Here is a 16,069-nt window from a genome sequence, read left to right as displayed (position 1 = left end):
TATCGTCCTTGCCCAAAATGACTAATCGCTCTCGTCGAAACGGAAGCTCGCGCATAACTCCCCCACAATGAGAAAATCCTGTCGACCCTCGTGCCCGGGACGAATTCCGCTTAGGAGAGCGCGCGTGATTAGAGACGACCATAGGACTCCGGAATCATAAGCCGCGGGAGCAAAAGAGGAGACGGTTGTATAGTCGAGATGTTGCCTGCATACATATATAAACGATACTAATCTCACGTTCCGGGGGACATGTGCGCATTATATTCGGATAACCAGGATCGCCATGTCTTCTGACGAACTATGATTCGAGCGCACACTTTTTTAGCAGCCTAAAACATAGGGGGATGTTGATAATCGCGCGCGCGCGTAAAACGCGACTGATTTCCCTCCGGCTATATACCCCTACTCATATTCAAAGCTGTAGTAGGCGCGAGGTTTTACGGCGCATTATTCACACAGCTGCATGGAGCCGTTAAAGCCTCCGCTGCACATACAGGTATAGACGCCGCTTCCACAGCATAGTTTTACGCGCGCCAATAAAAAACTGAAAACACCAGATTTGCTCCGTAAAACGCGACCCCTATATATATATATATATATATATATATATATATATATATATATATATATATATATATATATATATATATATAAGGCTGCATAGGCGCACGCGTCTTTCGCGCGATCATCGTCGCGGGGGAGAGAAAAAAAGCGAGAGCCCAGGGCTTCGATGGAGTCTTTACCCGCGAGCGAATATTGCGCGTATAATATACGTCATCGAGAGTAGCGCGTGCGATGGAATGAGCGGAAGGAATATAGGCTAGCCAGGAGATAGAAAAAAGCGGCGGTGGCAGTGCGCCGGGCATAAACTCGGGCGAACTAATTTCTGGAATGTTCTCAAACTTTTATCCTCCCAGCACACGTGTGTGTGTATATATATAACCCGGTGAAAAAAACATCAGCGGCGTTTTACGAGCCGAGACTCATCCCATACGCTTTATCTGACGCACTTTACACAGGCTCGCGAGAAAAAATCTCCTATCCGTATCGAGCCGCGTTGGGGCTTCCTCTTTTCTTCTCTCTCGCTATACTATAGCTCTTAGGGGTTATAGGCCGCGCGATTATCGCGGCGCAGTCCCGTGATTGAATCTCACTGATGCGCCGGCGTAAAGCAGCTCCAGAACGGCGATAAGAGCGGAGAAGCCTCGTGACGCAGTGCGCGTATTATAAACACGGGTACGCGATGCGCGAGTAGCGGTAGTCCACTCGCGCGTGTATCATATCGTCCTCGAATTTTCCGGCCGATCCGCGACGCATGTAGTGAGTCGCGAGAGCTTTATAGTTCGAAGCGTGCGCGCTTAAAATCCCGGCGGCAGTTTCGGATCGCGCGCAATTGCGCGGCGCTGCATAAATTCGCGAGAGTTAGAGAGAGAGGGGGGGGGGAGAGAAAGCGCAATAAAAGCGGCTCTATACCGTACACACGAGGCGCGCGCGCAGCTTTATATACGCGAATAAAGCTCGAGCGAGAACTGCGCCGTCGTCGATCCTTCTCGTATAATTTGCTTTATCTCTTTCTCCGTTTTGCCTCTCTTTTTCCCTTTCTCTCTCTGTCTCTCTCTCTCTCGAGGTAGAGCCGAGCGGATAAAGTTAACCAATAAAGCGTCGCCAGCGACCGTTTGCAAATTAATCCCGATCCGCCGATGGGTGATCGAGCTTTCAACGCCGACATGCTGTTATATACTGCTGTACATCGCGAGCCAATACACATCTGTATCTCTCACGCACAGAATCTAATTTCGAGCGACGAAAAAGGCGGGACGATAATTAGAGGGGGTGTATGTTGCAAGAAAGTTTTTAATTGGCTCCGCAGTCATCTTGCGCTCTCGCGCGATAATTAATTCCACAAACGAACTGCAATTATACTCGAACGACTTCGTTCCTCTTTTACGCCCGTTACGCGCTGTGGTATAACTCCCCGCCAGTTCGTATAATACACGCTCGCATACTTATACCTATACAGATTCAAGTGCACTATATAGTGCACGTCATAGTTATAGAGTAGGACGATTCGTACACGTTCGAGTTATACTCGTGGAAACAGTTCGGCCAACTGTCCTAAAGCCCCCGGGAGTTAATAATCGTCGAAGAATCGTCATCGTCGTCGTCGTGCTGCTGCTGTAATTGAAATTAATCCGATTCGAGATCATCGGCCGATAAAACGTTGAAACTTCGTCGAGGCGGGGAATTGTCTCCGCGAGAAAATGCCACAAGCTCTCGCTTCGATTGTCATAGCCGTCAAAATCTTTCTCTTGTCTTTTTCGACCTTTATCGGCATTACCTAATTATACGCTGAATGGAGATTATCGATTTTTCCATTCTCCCTCGCAACGCGCGCGCGTGTGTGTGTGTGCTCGACTGGCATTTAAACAAGAGCCCGGCTTTCGTCTGTCCCTCGTTCTACATCTCCGGGAATTTTTTTCGCTCGGACCCTCTGGTGGTACATGTAAATAGCGCGAGCGAGAGCAGAGAAAGAGAGAGAAAGAAGGAGGCTAATTAAGGACTTTCTCCGGGTTCTTCGGTCTTCTATGCGCGACGACGACATCGGGAGGCCGGCCAGGCAAGAGCGCACGGCCGCCGAGATAATAAAAGTTTTGAAGCCGCGCGGAGAGAATTGTGTGTGCGGCGACGAGATGGAAGCCGAGAGGGTGGACGAAACTTGCTGTAAGTACACAGGGTTTTCGTTTTTAACGTCAACTTTTCCCGCTGAGTCCGGTGAATCGGAACGCGGTGATTCATTCGGCCAACTTGGAGGATTTCGCCGCGCTATCTATATGCGCTCGGTCGACAATTTTCCCCGTCGCGGGGATAGCAGCTATAGTATTACTATTGTTCTAGAGAGACGGCGCGATAAGTAATAATAACAGTCGAGAGTCCCTCGTTAATTACTCGACCGAGCGAGAGGAGAGCTTTATTCTTCTGCGTGTAAGCAACGCGCGCCTGCACTGAACCCTTTCTTCGCTGCGTATTTAGACGTATTCGAAAAATCTCGACTGCTATCACGCCCGTGAGAAATTTGCCAGATTTTTTAGACGAGCCCTGCCCCCACACAGCTTCCGAGGCAATTTCGGCGTCTTGCCTCTGCCCCCTCTAACCCACCGCATTCCGACTGTGCCGTCGAAGTGACCATAGCGGCAGTCTAGCGCTGCTTGCGGCTCTCTCTCTCTCTCTCTCTCTCTCTCTCTCTCTCTCTCTCTCACTGGGTATATTTTTATACACGTGCGTTAACGCGGGTTCGAATCGCTCGGCTGTGTGATCGCCCTCTTTCTCTCTTTCTCTCTCTGTGAGCGACGGGTGTGCTCTGCCGTGGAATAAAATGATTCATTCCAGGGTGAAAGTTCGGACTGTATACGCCCGCGCTGCATGCGTACACCTATATTCCCACACACAACGTATATATACGTACGTGCCGCGGCGTGCGCACGTTCTATACAAAAGGAGCGCGACAACGATTTGTCTCGATTATTTTTTCTCTTTTCGCTGTATATATATATATATATATATATATATATATATATATATATATATATATATATATATATATATGGGGAATTCTATGGGAAAAATGCCATTTTCTGGTTGGAGAAACCGAAAAAAAAAACAAATGTTGGGGCAGACTCCCGCAACTTTTTTTCTTATTGTACAATTGTACAATTGTCGCACAATTGAAAATGCGGAAAAATCATGAAAATTGCAGGATTTTTCAAAGTCAAGAAATTTGTATCTTTTTTCATGATTTTTCCGCATTTTTCATTGTGCGTAACTTTTGACCAAATCAAGCATTTCAAACGCATTTTTTTCAAATTGAAGCTCTTTTCCCGTTCTTTCATTCTACCGTAATACATTTTCTGTGTATGCCCTAATGCATTAGGTGCATGTCCTTGAGCAATGGCTATTTTTCGACGAATTTAAAGGGCCTAGAAAACAGTGTCACACGGCACTTTTTCGATCCTGGAACGTGGTTTTGCATGGTTCTAAACATGTACAATAAGAACAAAAAAGTTGCGGGAGTGTGCCCCAACATTTGTTTTTTGTCGGTTACTTCAATCAGAAAATGACATTTTTCCCGTACAATTCCTCATATAGCCGGGCCTTTACAAGGGCAGCTGCCTCTGGATATTTCTCCCGCACTCGATATAGGACGTATGATGAGGTTCGATCACTCGGTTAATTTTTATACGATGGGATTTTTCCAACTACAAATAATTGACGTGGCTCTGACGACCTGCTCGCGTATAGTCGTACGCATTTACACACACAGAGTGCGGGGCCGGGATCGTTAAAACTCGCGCGCGCACCTGTACGCGGGGTTAGAAGTGCGAGAAAAATACGCGCCGCAGTGGAACGGGTATCGAGAATAATGGCGGATTTGGATTTTAGTTATCAGCAAAAAAAAAAAAATCCCTCCCTCACTCTCACTCTTTTTCTCTCTCCGGGTAATTAGTGAAAAAGTTGTTAGGTAACAACGAGTTCTGAAAATAAAAGTCCGCGGATAGCAATTACGCAATGTTTCCAGCATAGCTAAGGTTACACTCCGATTTCTATTACAATCAAGCTGTGTTCGCTTTCGCGCACGCCGTTGATTCGCAGCGAGACGTGACGAAAAATTCGATCAACGAACGGAGACATACTGTACTCGGCGGAGATGATTGAATCAGAGCGCTCTTGCAGCTGTGTGTTGTTAATAAGGTATAGGTATACAAGCAAAACTTGTGAGCTGCCGCGAGAGCGCATATTGAAGTGGAGAAATCCGCGTTTAACTTGATATCTGTCTATAATATTCCAGCGTGAGCTATACGCAGGCACTTGCTCGCTCTTCGTATCGCTGCGCTCTTTTTTCGACTTCTGCGCGACGAGCAGCAATGCAATTTTCGACGAGCAGCCGCCGACTACAACTAAACTGATTTCATGCCCTGCCTTGGGATTCTTCTTCTTCTTCTTCTTCTTCTTCTTCTTCTTCTTCATCTTTTTCTTCGAGAAAGAGAGCGAGAGAGCACGCGCCCGAGTTCGTCAGAAGTCAGTGCAGCCCCGCTTCTCTATATGTGATTTGTGTTTGCCGACGCGAAGCAGAGCGAGTGCAGGGAGAGATAAATCCGAACAAGCTCAGCATTTTTTCAACGATAAACAGAGTAAACTCTCTGGAGTAATTGCTATGGTAACGTATAATCCTGTAGGGGACGGAGAGGAAAATCAGATGCGACGGCGCTAAAAAGCCGAGGACTAATGAACTCTCGCGCGCAGCTCCGTCGGATTGAATCGTCGCTCACGACGTCATCCGCGCATGACACGATTTATAAAGCGATTACGCCAAGTCGAGGCGGCTAAGACCACCCCCTGAAATTCGAGACGATCTATGAGGCGCAAAAAGCGCGAGAGCCGCCGGATAATGGTGTCGATGAAAAGTTTTAAATTGCGCAGCGATGAAAGGTAAGCGCGCGCAGGGGGCCGATTAGCGGATTATAAACATGCGCCGGCTATGAGGCAAACTTTCGACGAGTTATGAGCCGGGATTTTCGAAAGGGAGGCGGTATCCCTCCGACTCATAAAGTGGGTACATCGTTTGGTTCAAGGGTTTTATTCTGCAATAATTCTACTGCAGTTTTGAACTGAAAAACTGCGGTGTATCGACGCGGATCCGTTATTTCGCGAGAGAGAGAGAGAGAGATAGAGAGAGAGAGAGAGAGAGAGAGAGAGAGAGAGAGAGAGAGAGAGAGAGAGAGAGGATGAGCTGAAACATTTTTCGAAAGTTTCTCGTCTAATAAAAAAGGGAATTATCGGTGGAATTCGAGAGCCGTGCTTATAGCGGCGTGTACACGTTCAGGAATTCCAAGCGTGTTCTGTTCTATTCTATACACTCCCTCTCTTTCTCCGCGCTTCTGTTCCATCCAATTTCGTACGGCCTTACATGTATCTGCTCAAAAAAGCGCGGAAAACAATTTCAATTTTTTGCACGATGGCGAGGACAAATTCCTCGGTAAAGTAGGAGCTATATACATACACGTCGCTCGCATAAAATCACGGTCTTAAATAATTATCGTCCTCTCCATCTTCGAAAAGGCAGCAAAGCCAAGAAAAATCCCGGGCATTTTCTTTCCTCCACGCGCGCACAGCCAGTCTGGTTACTGGGTATCCTCCCCTTCAGTCTCTCTCTCTCTCTGTCTGTCTCTCTCTCTCTCTCTCTCTCTCTCTCTCTCTCTCTCCCTCTCTCTCTCTCTCAAAAGTAGCTCCGGCTGTAATCATTTCCCCGGCGTCGCCGATGTAATCTCCGTAACGGAGAGCTCTCATTTCGCCGGCGAGAAAGACAAGTCGAGCGCGAGGAAGGAAGGAGCTTTTTCTTTCAATCGCGCGAAAACTCACCGACGACGCTATACGTGCGCGCGCGCGAGCTTTATAATTCCTTGTTTGCGAGGCGGACGTGCAGGTCGAAGCAAACGAATCAATTCGAGCCGTGAACGACGTGGCCGCTGTGAATTTATAGAAAAAAAATGGGTAAACACAACGTCGACTTATACGAATAATCGCGGAGTCCCGCATGGCGCACAACGACGACGACGCGACAATAGCCCCCTCGTACGCGGCAAGCGTCGTTGCATTAGGCTGCACGTACATATAAGAGTCTAATGGCGACAATTGCGTCCTCTTCAGAAGGCTGCTCCGACACAAAAACAGCGCAGCTATAGGGCATAGTGTCGATTTCGCGCGCAGCCAGCCGACCCACAGACCTTCTCTCTTCTCCGCTCTCTCGCAATAATAGCCAGATGTATAAAAATCGATTGGGCCGCCCCGAGCGCGAGCGCTGCACTCGAGAGAAAAAAAGCAGCAGCAGCGCGAAGCATTGTCTCGGCCCATCGAGCAGAGCACACAGCAAGCGGGCCGAGAGAGAGAGAGAGAGAGAGAGAGAGAGAGAGAGAGAGAGAGAGAGAGAGAGAGAGAGAGAACTGTGGGCACAAAAGCCACTCGAGCACAGTGTGTGCGCTGCAGTTGTAGTCGTCGTCGTCGGCCACTTCGCGCTCTCATATACCGAAAATGCACTTCGCGCTTGCGATGATCTTTTCTGCGCTTGTTTTTCTGTACCCGAGCGAGTTTTCCCTCGCATGTAAACGCGGGATCGAGCGTGTTGTCGACCATCGCGCCCGGGAAATATTACGCTTTAATCTGGTTTAGCTGACGCGCTAAATAATTTGCCGGCTACGCGCGGTGCGTGGAACTCTGTTTTTTCAAGACCTCGTCGCGTCGCATCTGAATAATCCAAGTGTTTAGCCGCCGCCGTCGCTTTTTTTTACTCCAAACACACACGCGCTCACTGGGGCCAAAACAAACGGGGGCTTTTTTGGCCTATTATCCCGAGGCGCGTATGTTTTTCCAAACAGAACTGCAGCGTGCGCGCGTTTAACCGTCAACTGACCGACTCTCTCTCTCTCTCTCTCTCTCTCTCTCTCTCTCTCTCTCTCTCTTCGAAAATAGAGCTGCGAATAGCCAGGCTGAAAACAAAAAAACAAATGCGAGCTCGCGCGCGCGTCGGTCCGATTTTTTATTCCGCATATGCGCATATACCGATAGGGCATGTGTGCGTGCATCGGCTAGTCGGATGTTAATGACTTATAGCCCGCGGACTTTGCGCTGGCTTGTCTATCTCTATCGCGTCGCTCATTAATTACCGAGGCCGATACGTGCGCGCGCGCCCGCTTTATTTCGGGCTAAAAAGCGCCGAGTGCTCTGCGGCGTGTCGCGCGTGTACGTATCCGCGACGTGAGCTCTCCCTCCGTTATCGGGGCGCTGACGAATTGGCGGCGTTCGCTTTGTGATACGGCTCTCTCTCTCTCTCTCTTCTTTTTTCCTCTCTGGAGCCCATTAAGGGAAAATGTAGTTTGGGATTTAATTTTTATCATCGCATTTTCATCTGTGCTTTGAGGCTAATTAGCGGCCGCGCGCTGATTGGAAATTCTTTCTCTATGTCAATGTATTTATTCATTATCGGACGCGAAGGGTACATAATTTATTTTTGAAATGAAAGCGTCTATACTATATTACGAAGGAGTATAATGTCCGAATACGTGAGACTATGTCTCGTTCATACACCTCGAGTCGACACTCGATACAGCCGTGTAAACATCCGCGGGTATATGAATTTAGTGGCCGCCGCTATATACCACGCGCTATAAAGCAATCTATAAAACCTCGTTTCAACGACTGATCCGAGCGCGGATCGACCCCAAACAAGCGTTGCGAATCTCCCTCTACATTTACTCGAGAACACATACAGATAGAGGGATCTAAAAGAGAATAAATAAGATGAAAAGACACGCACACGCACGCACAGAGACGGACAGAACAACAACGAGGACGAAGTAGCCGCGCGCGCGGCGTCGGGGGTCGATATATAGAAATTCGACGCGTCCGAGATTTACACCGGGGGCGAAAAAATCGCGCACGCGAAAAACGCCGCCGGTGGGGACACACGCTATACGGCACAGCCGGCAGCTGTCCCGCTCTGGTTTTTGCGGAGGCTGCAGGCGCGATAAATTTGCCGCGAGCGCGCGCGAAACCTATCGCAATAAATACAGGGCAGCATCCGCACCGCCGCTCTCCCCGTGTTATACTCTAATGCAGTGCATATGGAACAATTTATAACGCGTGTGTGTACGTGGAAGCGGCTCGGATAAACGAGGTGGCTAAAGCTTTTCCGGATAAACTTGCTGGCGAAAAGTGCGCACGAGAGCTTTTTCCGCGAGTCAGTCGCGTTTATCGGGCGATAACCGCGACTCCGGACGTCTATCGCTCGGTCCACGCGGCCGCTGGACGACGAATGCTCTGCGCGAGCGTTATTTTATTCTCCGCGGTGAATTTAAAGCTCGTTCGGCTCGCGTTTAATCGTTATTCGATCGATCATTACTCCGTAATGCTGTTTAATCCTTATTTTTGCCTTCTCCTGGTCGAGTATACCCAGAGAGCAGCGATTAAAAAACAATTTCCCAAACTGGTTGCACAATGAGAGACGAGTTGAGTCGCAGCAAGAAGGGACGCCTGGTATAATGGATCAGCCGCGTTAATGCAGAGCGATTTTCGAATGCGAGAGTCGATGCTTACTCACTCTCTCTCTCTCTCTCTCTCTCTCTCTCTCTCTCTCTCGCTCTCTCCGGTTCCAGGCGCGAGAACGGTGTCGTTATCGCCGATTGGCATCTGAGTGGTTTTGTCGCGGCCGGACGATTTATGGCGTTCTTACGAGCGCGCGCTGCTCTCGCTGCGGGGAAAGGAAATGACAAGTGCCGCGGGAGCATCTGATAGCGAGCGCCTCGAGGAGCTTGCAACCTATACACACAGACACACACGCTCCCGATCGTTATTTCCTGTCGAGGGACTCGCATCGTCGAGAGGATGGCTTCGCTTACACGCCGACGCGTCTATTTTGATTTAATTGCACGGAGAGTCTGTCGGATACGAGTGATATTCTTCTTCTTCTTCTGAGGGAGCCCAGAGAAACCGAGCTGCTGTTACGCAAGAGGCAGGAGAGGAGCTTTTATAACGACGCAGACGTAACACAGCGGAGGAGAAAACAGAGAGACGTCTCTTGTCCCGCGCGCCGCGACGGGGGAGAAATTCTATTAGAAATGGATAGCTATGCACAGCTCGTGTAATATAGGTATATGGGTATTACAGTCGGTCGCGGTGGCAAATTGCGAAATAAAATTTTACAAACGCGCTACCGCGCGCGGAAGAAGAAGCAAGAATATAGAGCGCCTCGGTACTCGGACGCGATAAAAATCGATTCCCAGTTCGTTTTTGTTAGAAGTCGAAATATCGACGCGGCCATTTTGGTATTGCTCGTAAAGCGGGAGGACGTTGCAGTGTATATAGCATATCCGTCGCGATCTTTTTGTAATAAAGCTCGCCGAATAATGAATCGTCCTGCAGCGCTGCGGCGGCGTTTTCTCTGCAGTGGGGGGTGAAATTGCCGTTTGCATTATTCATCCATACACGAGTAACTCTCCGCTCGTATTATCAAAGTACTCGCCATCGTCGACGAAAGGTCGATTGATTCGCGTTCTAAAATCGGCTGCGCGCTGCCGATGGAACGATAACCCAATCGCGCGTCCGCACTTTCCCCCCTCTCTCTCTCTCTCTCTCTCTCTCTCTCTCTCTCTCTCTCTAAGCTATCCGCTAAAAATAGAAGCAGCTCTTCCCAAAAATTAAATATACTCGCTCCCGAGAGCAAGCGGCGGCGAAAGAGCTTTTATACCGCCATTACCCCTCGAGCGATGCGTGTGTATATGTATACCCATCCGTAGCGTCGAAAAAGCGGAATAACGACGAGCTTCCATCGGCAAAAAGGCTCGGTCGCGAACGCGCGCGTATAGACGAAAATCCAATCGAGCTGTTAAGATGCAGTGGAGCATCGAGCGCGATAAGGCGAACTGCGCGCCAGACACCTTTTTCTGCGTATATACGTCGTGCGCGCGGCTGGAGAGAGGCTGACCCTATATACTTCGGATACATCGTACACGCGCCATCAACAGGTCGCCTATAGACTCGGAGACATGGCTCGTCCCCTCCGGCGTTTAAGCATTCATTGGCAATCATCCAACGACTATATGTAAGAAGGTTATACATAAGTGAGTAATAAAAAGAGCCTTATTATTTTGCAAAGCCTACTGAACTATGAATAGTAGCGGCTCTCCCGCACTTGGACTGCACTACTGCGCTGGCTTTGAATATGCAATCCCATCCGCGAGTCGCCGCAAATGAATATGGAAATTCGGCTGCTCGTCGGCGGCGGCGTCTAGTTTTTCGCCTTTTTTGCTCACGCGTGTATACTAATGGATCGTGCTTTACACGCCTCGCTTAATTGCGCGCACTAAACTCCCGGCTCTAAAGAGAGAGATTGCTCGTTTCCGTTGCTTTTTTCTTTTATCCCGCAGCGGCGAGCCTTCGAGTAAGCAGCTTCGTGCATGCAGATTGCCGCGGTGCTTCGTTATTTGCGGGCCGGCCCGCGTTGTTACCGATACACACCCCACTGTTCCCGCAGGTGCGAGAGTGGAAGGTAACGGGCGAGTTCGGACTCGACAGCTGATTTAAAAATCAAAGTCATAATATGGTTACAGCGCATAAATAGAATGATCGCGCGCGATACAAATCAGTTATAGTTAAGTCTCGAGAGCCGTCCGTCCGCTAAGCGTTCCATTTACAAGAAACAATTATCCCGCCTCTCGATCCGCTCTTCCGGAAATCCCCGAGGCTGTCGCGCCGATATAGGCTCGTAAACTTGCGCGCTCTATAGTCCCCGGGCGCGCGGCCGGTGTCGTCGCCGACGCTTGTTCATATAGCTGGGAAATTGGCTGGACGGCACGGGCTCGCCTCTGCGTGCTGTGTATGTATAGGTGCTCGCGCGGGGAAAAAGTGCGCGAAGCCGGTGTATCGCTTGTTGTCGTGCGCGAGGCAAGATTTAGAGGGCGATTCTCTCCTTTTGCGCTTTTTCAGCTCTTCTCGCTTCGCTCGGTACGCTGCGCGCGCGCGTTTCGATATACGGTATTATACGTACATAGGAGTTGCCTCCGGCTATTATATGTGTGCAGCTACGATGCTGGCTGAATTTTCGGGACCGGGATCGTATGGGTTTTCTTTTAATTTGGAGTTACGCGCGACGACGTTGTTTCGGGTCTGAATCGATATACGCACTCTATGACTGCATCAAAACTCGTTCCTCGTTTAAACTCGCGTTATGTAGTTGTTGGTTCAACGAGGCTGAAAATATTTTCTCATTATAATATCGCAGCAGGAATTTCCGGAAATACTTTTCTAAATTAAATTCCCCGCGTGCAACGACGTTGCGGCCGTTGTGATTCAGCGCGCGCTTTTTGAATTACGAGGTGCCAAGAGGAAAAAATCGAACGCACGCGAAACGATCACGTAAACAATGATAATATCATCGAAAATGATCGGATAGAGAGCAGCGTCCACTCGAACGCAGAGTCGTTATATCGGCTCGCGCTCTGCCGGATATCGGATATCGAAAGAATATATCGAATAATTATTTATAATAACTGCTCGCATCGTCAAGGTCTCATATGATTCTCGCGGAATATGCTCGGAAATACGCCGGATATTATATGTCCTCTACTGCAGTAGCCGACAACTTCTCGCCGTGAGAGAGAGAGAGAGAGAGAGAGAGAGAGAGAGAGAGAGAGAGAGAGAGAGAGAGAGAGAGAGCATTATGCCCAATAAAATGAACTGCGCCCCGTTCGCCGGTTGTAAAAAAGAATTCCGCCGGCGCCTACAAGCGCTTCAATAACGTGAAAATTGCCTCGGGCGTTTGAAAAAAAAGGAGTAGAACGGAGAGAGAGAATCGAGGGTCGACCGAGCAAAAAGCGGAATCTTCTTCTACTGGCTCGCAGCGAGATCGATCAGAGCAGCCCGCGCGCGCGGCTCTTACGCGCGATTAATCCGACGTCAGCTGCGCGACGCCGCTGGCTTGCAATCGAAAAGCTACACGTTTCTCTCTCGATTCTCAAAGTCGCGCTGCACTCACAAAAGGATCGCTGCAGCCGCGTTTACCTGTTGCGAGTTTATCGTCAGTCCAGAGCCGCGCGTGTTGGGCCGGTTCGCAAATTCGCCGGAGGATCTCTCAAGAGGTCGCGTCAACGGGTGTACGAGGGCTTTTTCGCAGCCGCGACCCTCTGGTTTTGCGCGGCCCGGGCAGAAGAAGCAGAAGTTTGCGGAATGTTCGTTATTGCCGCTTCTGGACGATTTTCGTTCTCCCGAGAGAGGAGCTGCGGGCAGCGTTAAACGAAAGGGGGAAAATTTCGCGATAGCATCTGCGAGGCTATTAATTAGAGTTATAAAAAAAGCCCGGTCGTTACACGTACACGGAGCGCGACCAGCTGTGCTGCTGCTCTGGAGTGCACGCGGCGAGATGCATTATGAATCAAGCGAAGATACGGGAGACGCTGCGGCTGAAAATACTGTTCGAGGAAAAAGCGTGGAGGTTATCTTGATTAACACCAGCGCCATACGTACGCGCGCACGATGCACGGCGACGGGCCGGTCAAGTGCTAGGAAAAAAATTCCTTCGAGCTTTTTCTCCCGGCCCGGGCGTTGGTTTTTAACCCGCGGAGAGATATGCATCAGCGGAAAAACGTCGCTGTATGAATGCCGCCGCTGAAAAACTGTTCGCGTACAACGTCGTGTATGCGAAGCTATATATCTTTTATCGGATTCAAATCGGCCGGTTTCGAAGTATCGAGTATAATTTTTGCGCGCGAGTTACTTTGCGATGAATAAAACAGAGGGTAAATATTATGCGCCGTAATTTAGTTTGCGCTTCAAGCGCGAAAACTGCATTTCGTATAATCCCTTTTATGCAGCGCGTACACCCAGCGAGAACGCGCTCGGGGATTAAGTTTTAGATAATAAATAACGTTTAACCGGTTCGGACGTAAGCGCGCCGCTTGTTTTTTGCGCGACTCGCAAGATCTTGCGCATTTCAGTATTTATCGTCGCGCATATGGCCAGAGGCTGCAGCCTGTTTACCCTGATGAAGGTAAAAAGTTAATCCTTGTAACGGATAATCCCTCGCGGGGCACGAAAGTGCGGCCCAACTTTTAGCCGGTTTCAGCCGTCTCCCATTATTTCGCGTTAATTAAAAATACTTTTAAAAAGCCGCCGCCGCTGCAGCCGCGCTTCGAATGTAGCGCCAATTGTGTGGGCAACTTTGTTTTTATCAGATTTATACAGAAAATTCGAACAATCGCCCGGCAGACAGTATCGGCTTTTAGTTTTGACTTTGCTCCGCACTGTTTATATTTTAACCAGCGAAATCAATACCGCGCTTCAGCCTCGCCGCGGCGGAAACAACGAATGGCTCGCCGTCTTTCTCACCCGATCGCATGGACGAAATTCACCAAGAGTGTCCGCATATTAGTGTGCGTCCGAGAAGGATGCCCGGCGATAAATAAGGCGGGCAGTCGACGAAGTGAGCATCGCTCGGAAAGCAGCCCCGCGCAAATGAGACTGCAGTGCGAAGAGAGGAAAAATCGTTCCTCGCCCGGGAGGGAAACGCGCGCGCATAACGAGGAACACACGAGAACAGACTCGCGCGAGCGCCGGCACTTCAATTTTTCCGGCTCTTATCGCAGCGCGCGCTTGGTTGGGGCGCGAACATTTTATGAATTACTCACCCCCCTCCGCCTGCTACTTACTCCCTCGCGTATCTACACGAGAGCTCGACTTTTGGATGGAGCGCGCGCGCGTGGAGAGGCTTTTACGTAGGGCGTCTTGTAGGCCGCGGGACTCAAAATCGCGCCGCGACGAGGAGCTGTCGACCCCTTCATCAACAGGTTCTTCCCGAGAGGCTGAGCGAGAGAATGTATACTCATAGACGGGCGGCAAAAGTTACGCTGTAAGCGACTTACCCGCGCCTACTTGGAGTAGCTCTATTTGAGCTTGTGCGGGCGAGTGGCTTTTCTATACTCGAGCTTTGATTAGCTGTGCGCGATCAGATTAGCTTTTTCGATCAGAATACACGGAAAAGGAGAACATTTCGCAGCAATCAGTCGGACGGCTCCGGCAATTTCACGCTTCTTTAGCCGAGCTCGCCGGATCTGACAAGCACGTGCTCGGAGGCGCAGGGCACGCGCGGCGGCCCCGGTCCCTGGCTGGTAAAATAAAAACAACGAGTGCCTATACTCACCAGAGCTGCCGGTCCAGAAACACCCCTTCCTCGCTCACTCGACCTCGCCTCTCGATTTTCCAGCCTCGCAAGCGGTCCCCTCTTTCAGACCGCACAATGATCGAGGCAACAGCAACAACAACAACAACAACAAAAGCACCAACGAACAGTACAGCAGCAGCGGCAGCTAGAGCAAGAATTCGCGCGCGAGCTGAGCGAAACTGAAAAGCCCGCGCGTAGGTGCGAAACCGAAGCGAAGCGCGAAGAAAAGGCTGTAGTGCAGCTCTCTCTCTCTCTCTTTTTCGGTCTCTCTGTGCGCGCGGTTTCGCTCTGCGGGGGTGTCGCGGTGCGACTGTAGCGCGCGGACCAACTCTCTGGCACACAATCGTCGCTCCTCTCTCTCTCTCTCTCTCTCTCTCTCTCTCTCTCTCTCTCTCTCTCTCTCTCTCTCTCTCTCTCTCTTACCCCGTCTTTGTCCCGCCGCGCTACTGGCGTTTCGGCGCGCTCACCCCCCCCCCCGCCACGCGACCGCGCGCGCGCTACTCTATCCCCTCTCCCTGAGAGGACTCCCACCATCGCGGCCGGATGTTGCCGCGCTATACCAGACCTCGGAGAGTCCTTTGGCTCCCTATGCATGTGTGTATACCTATATAGCCCGCTGTACCTCGTGATCCTGCGCTCCTCGCGGGTGGGGAAAAGGGCCGCCCCGCTGTATGCCAGTGCTTTTTGCACTTTTTCCCTTTTCACTCTCTCTCTCTCTCTCTCTCTCTCTCTCTCTCTCTCTCTCTCTCTCTCTCTCTCTCTCTATCCCTTTTCGCGATCGACTCCGCGAGATGCACTTATGCTTGGCTCGAGAGACGTATTATTATACGTAATAAGCGCGCAGATCGGTATATATACGGCCGACTCGGGGCTCGACGATCCTTTGAAGATATCGCGAAGAAGGAGCCTTTGTTTTCCCGAGCTTTGCTTTGCTCTATTTTCCTCTCTATCCTCTTCGTCCCCCTTCGCTCGTTCGCGGCCCGCAACGGGTTATCGGTCATCGACGCTCCAGCGACTCTCGCTCTCGACTAAATGAAGAAGGCGAGTGATTACGATTCGATTGTTTTTTTTTCCTTTCTTATTCTATACTTACACATGCAGAGAGAGAGAGAGAGAGAGAGAGAGAGAGAGAGAGAGAGAGAGAGTCGCGAAGAAGGCTTCTTCCAGGCGTTTTCTGCCCCTTTGTGTCTCGCCTCCTTTAAAAAGACCGCGTCGTAAGGTTTGCGCGCTTCTCCTTCGCTTATTTCCTCCTCTCCCGCTACACGTACACATTTATATCGTCTGGCTTCTGCCCTCGTTATTATTATC

At 50.1% G+C, this 16,069-nt stretch overlaps 1 protein-coding gene across 1 annotated transcript in view; it reads right to left on the bottom strand.

Annotated features, from left to right (window-relative positions):
* The window catches only part of LOC100115153 (lachesin), a 61,562-nt gene extending 46,481 nt beyond the window's left edge, over window positions 1-15,081 (bottom strand). Inside the window, exon 1 of the mRNA XM_016987995.3 lies at window positions 14,741-15,081. The gene's annotated coding sequence lies outside the window, so the exon portion shown is untranslated. The remainder of the gene's footprint in view (window positions 1-14,740) is intronic.
* Between the last annotated feature and the right edge of the window lie 988 nt (window positions 15,082-16,069).

The sequence above is a fragment of the Nasonia vitripennis genome, chromosome 4 (assembly GCF_009193385.2).
Source record: "Nasonia vitripennis strain AsymCx chromosome 4, Nvit_psr_1.1, whole genome shotgun sequence".
Taxonomy (NCBI): Eukaryota; Metazoa; Arthropoda; class Insecta; order Hymenoptera; family Pteromalidae; genus Nasonia; species Nasonia vitripennis.
Note: the sequence above shows the minus strand (reverse complement) of the source record. Positions and strands in the feature narration are given on the sequence as shown.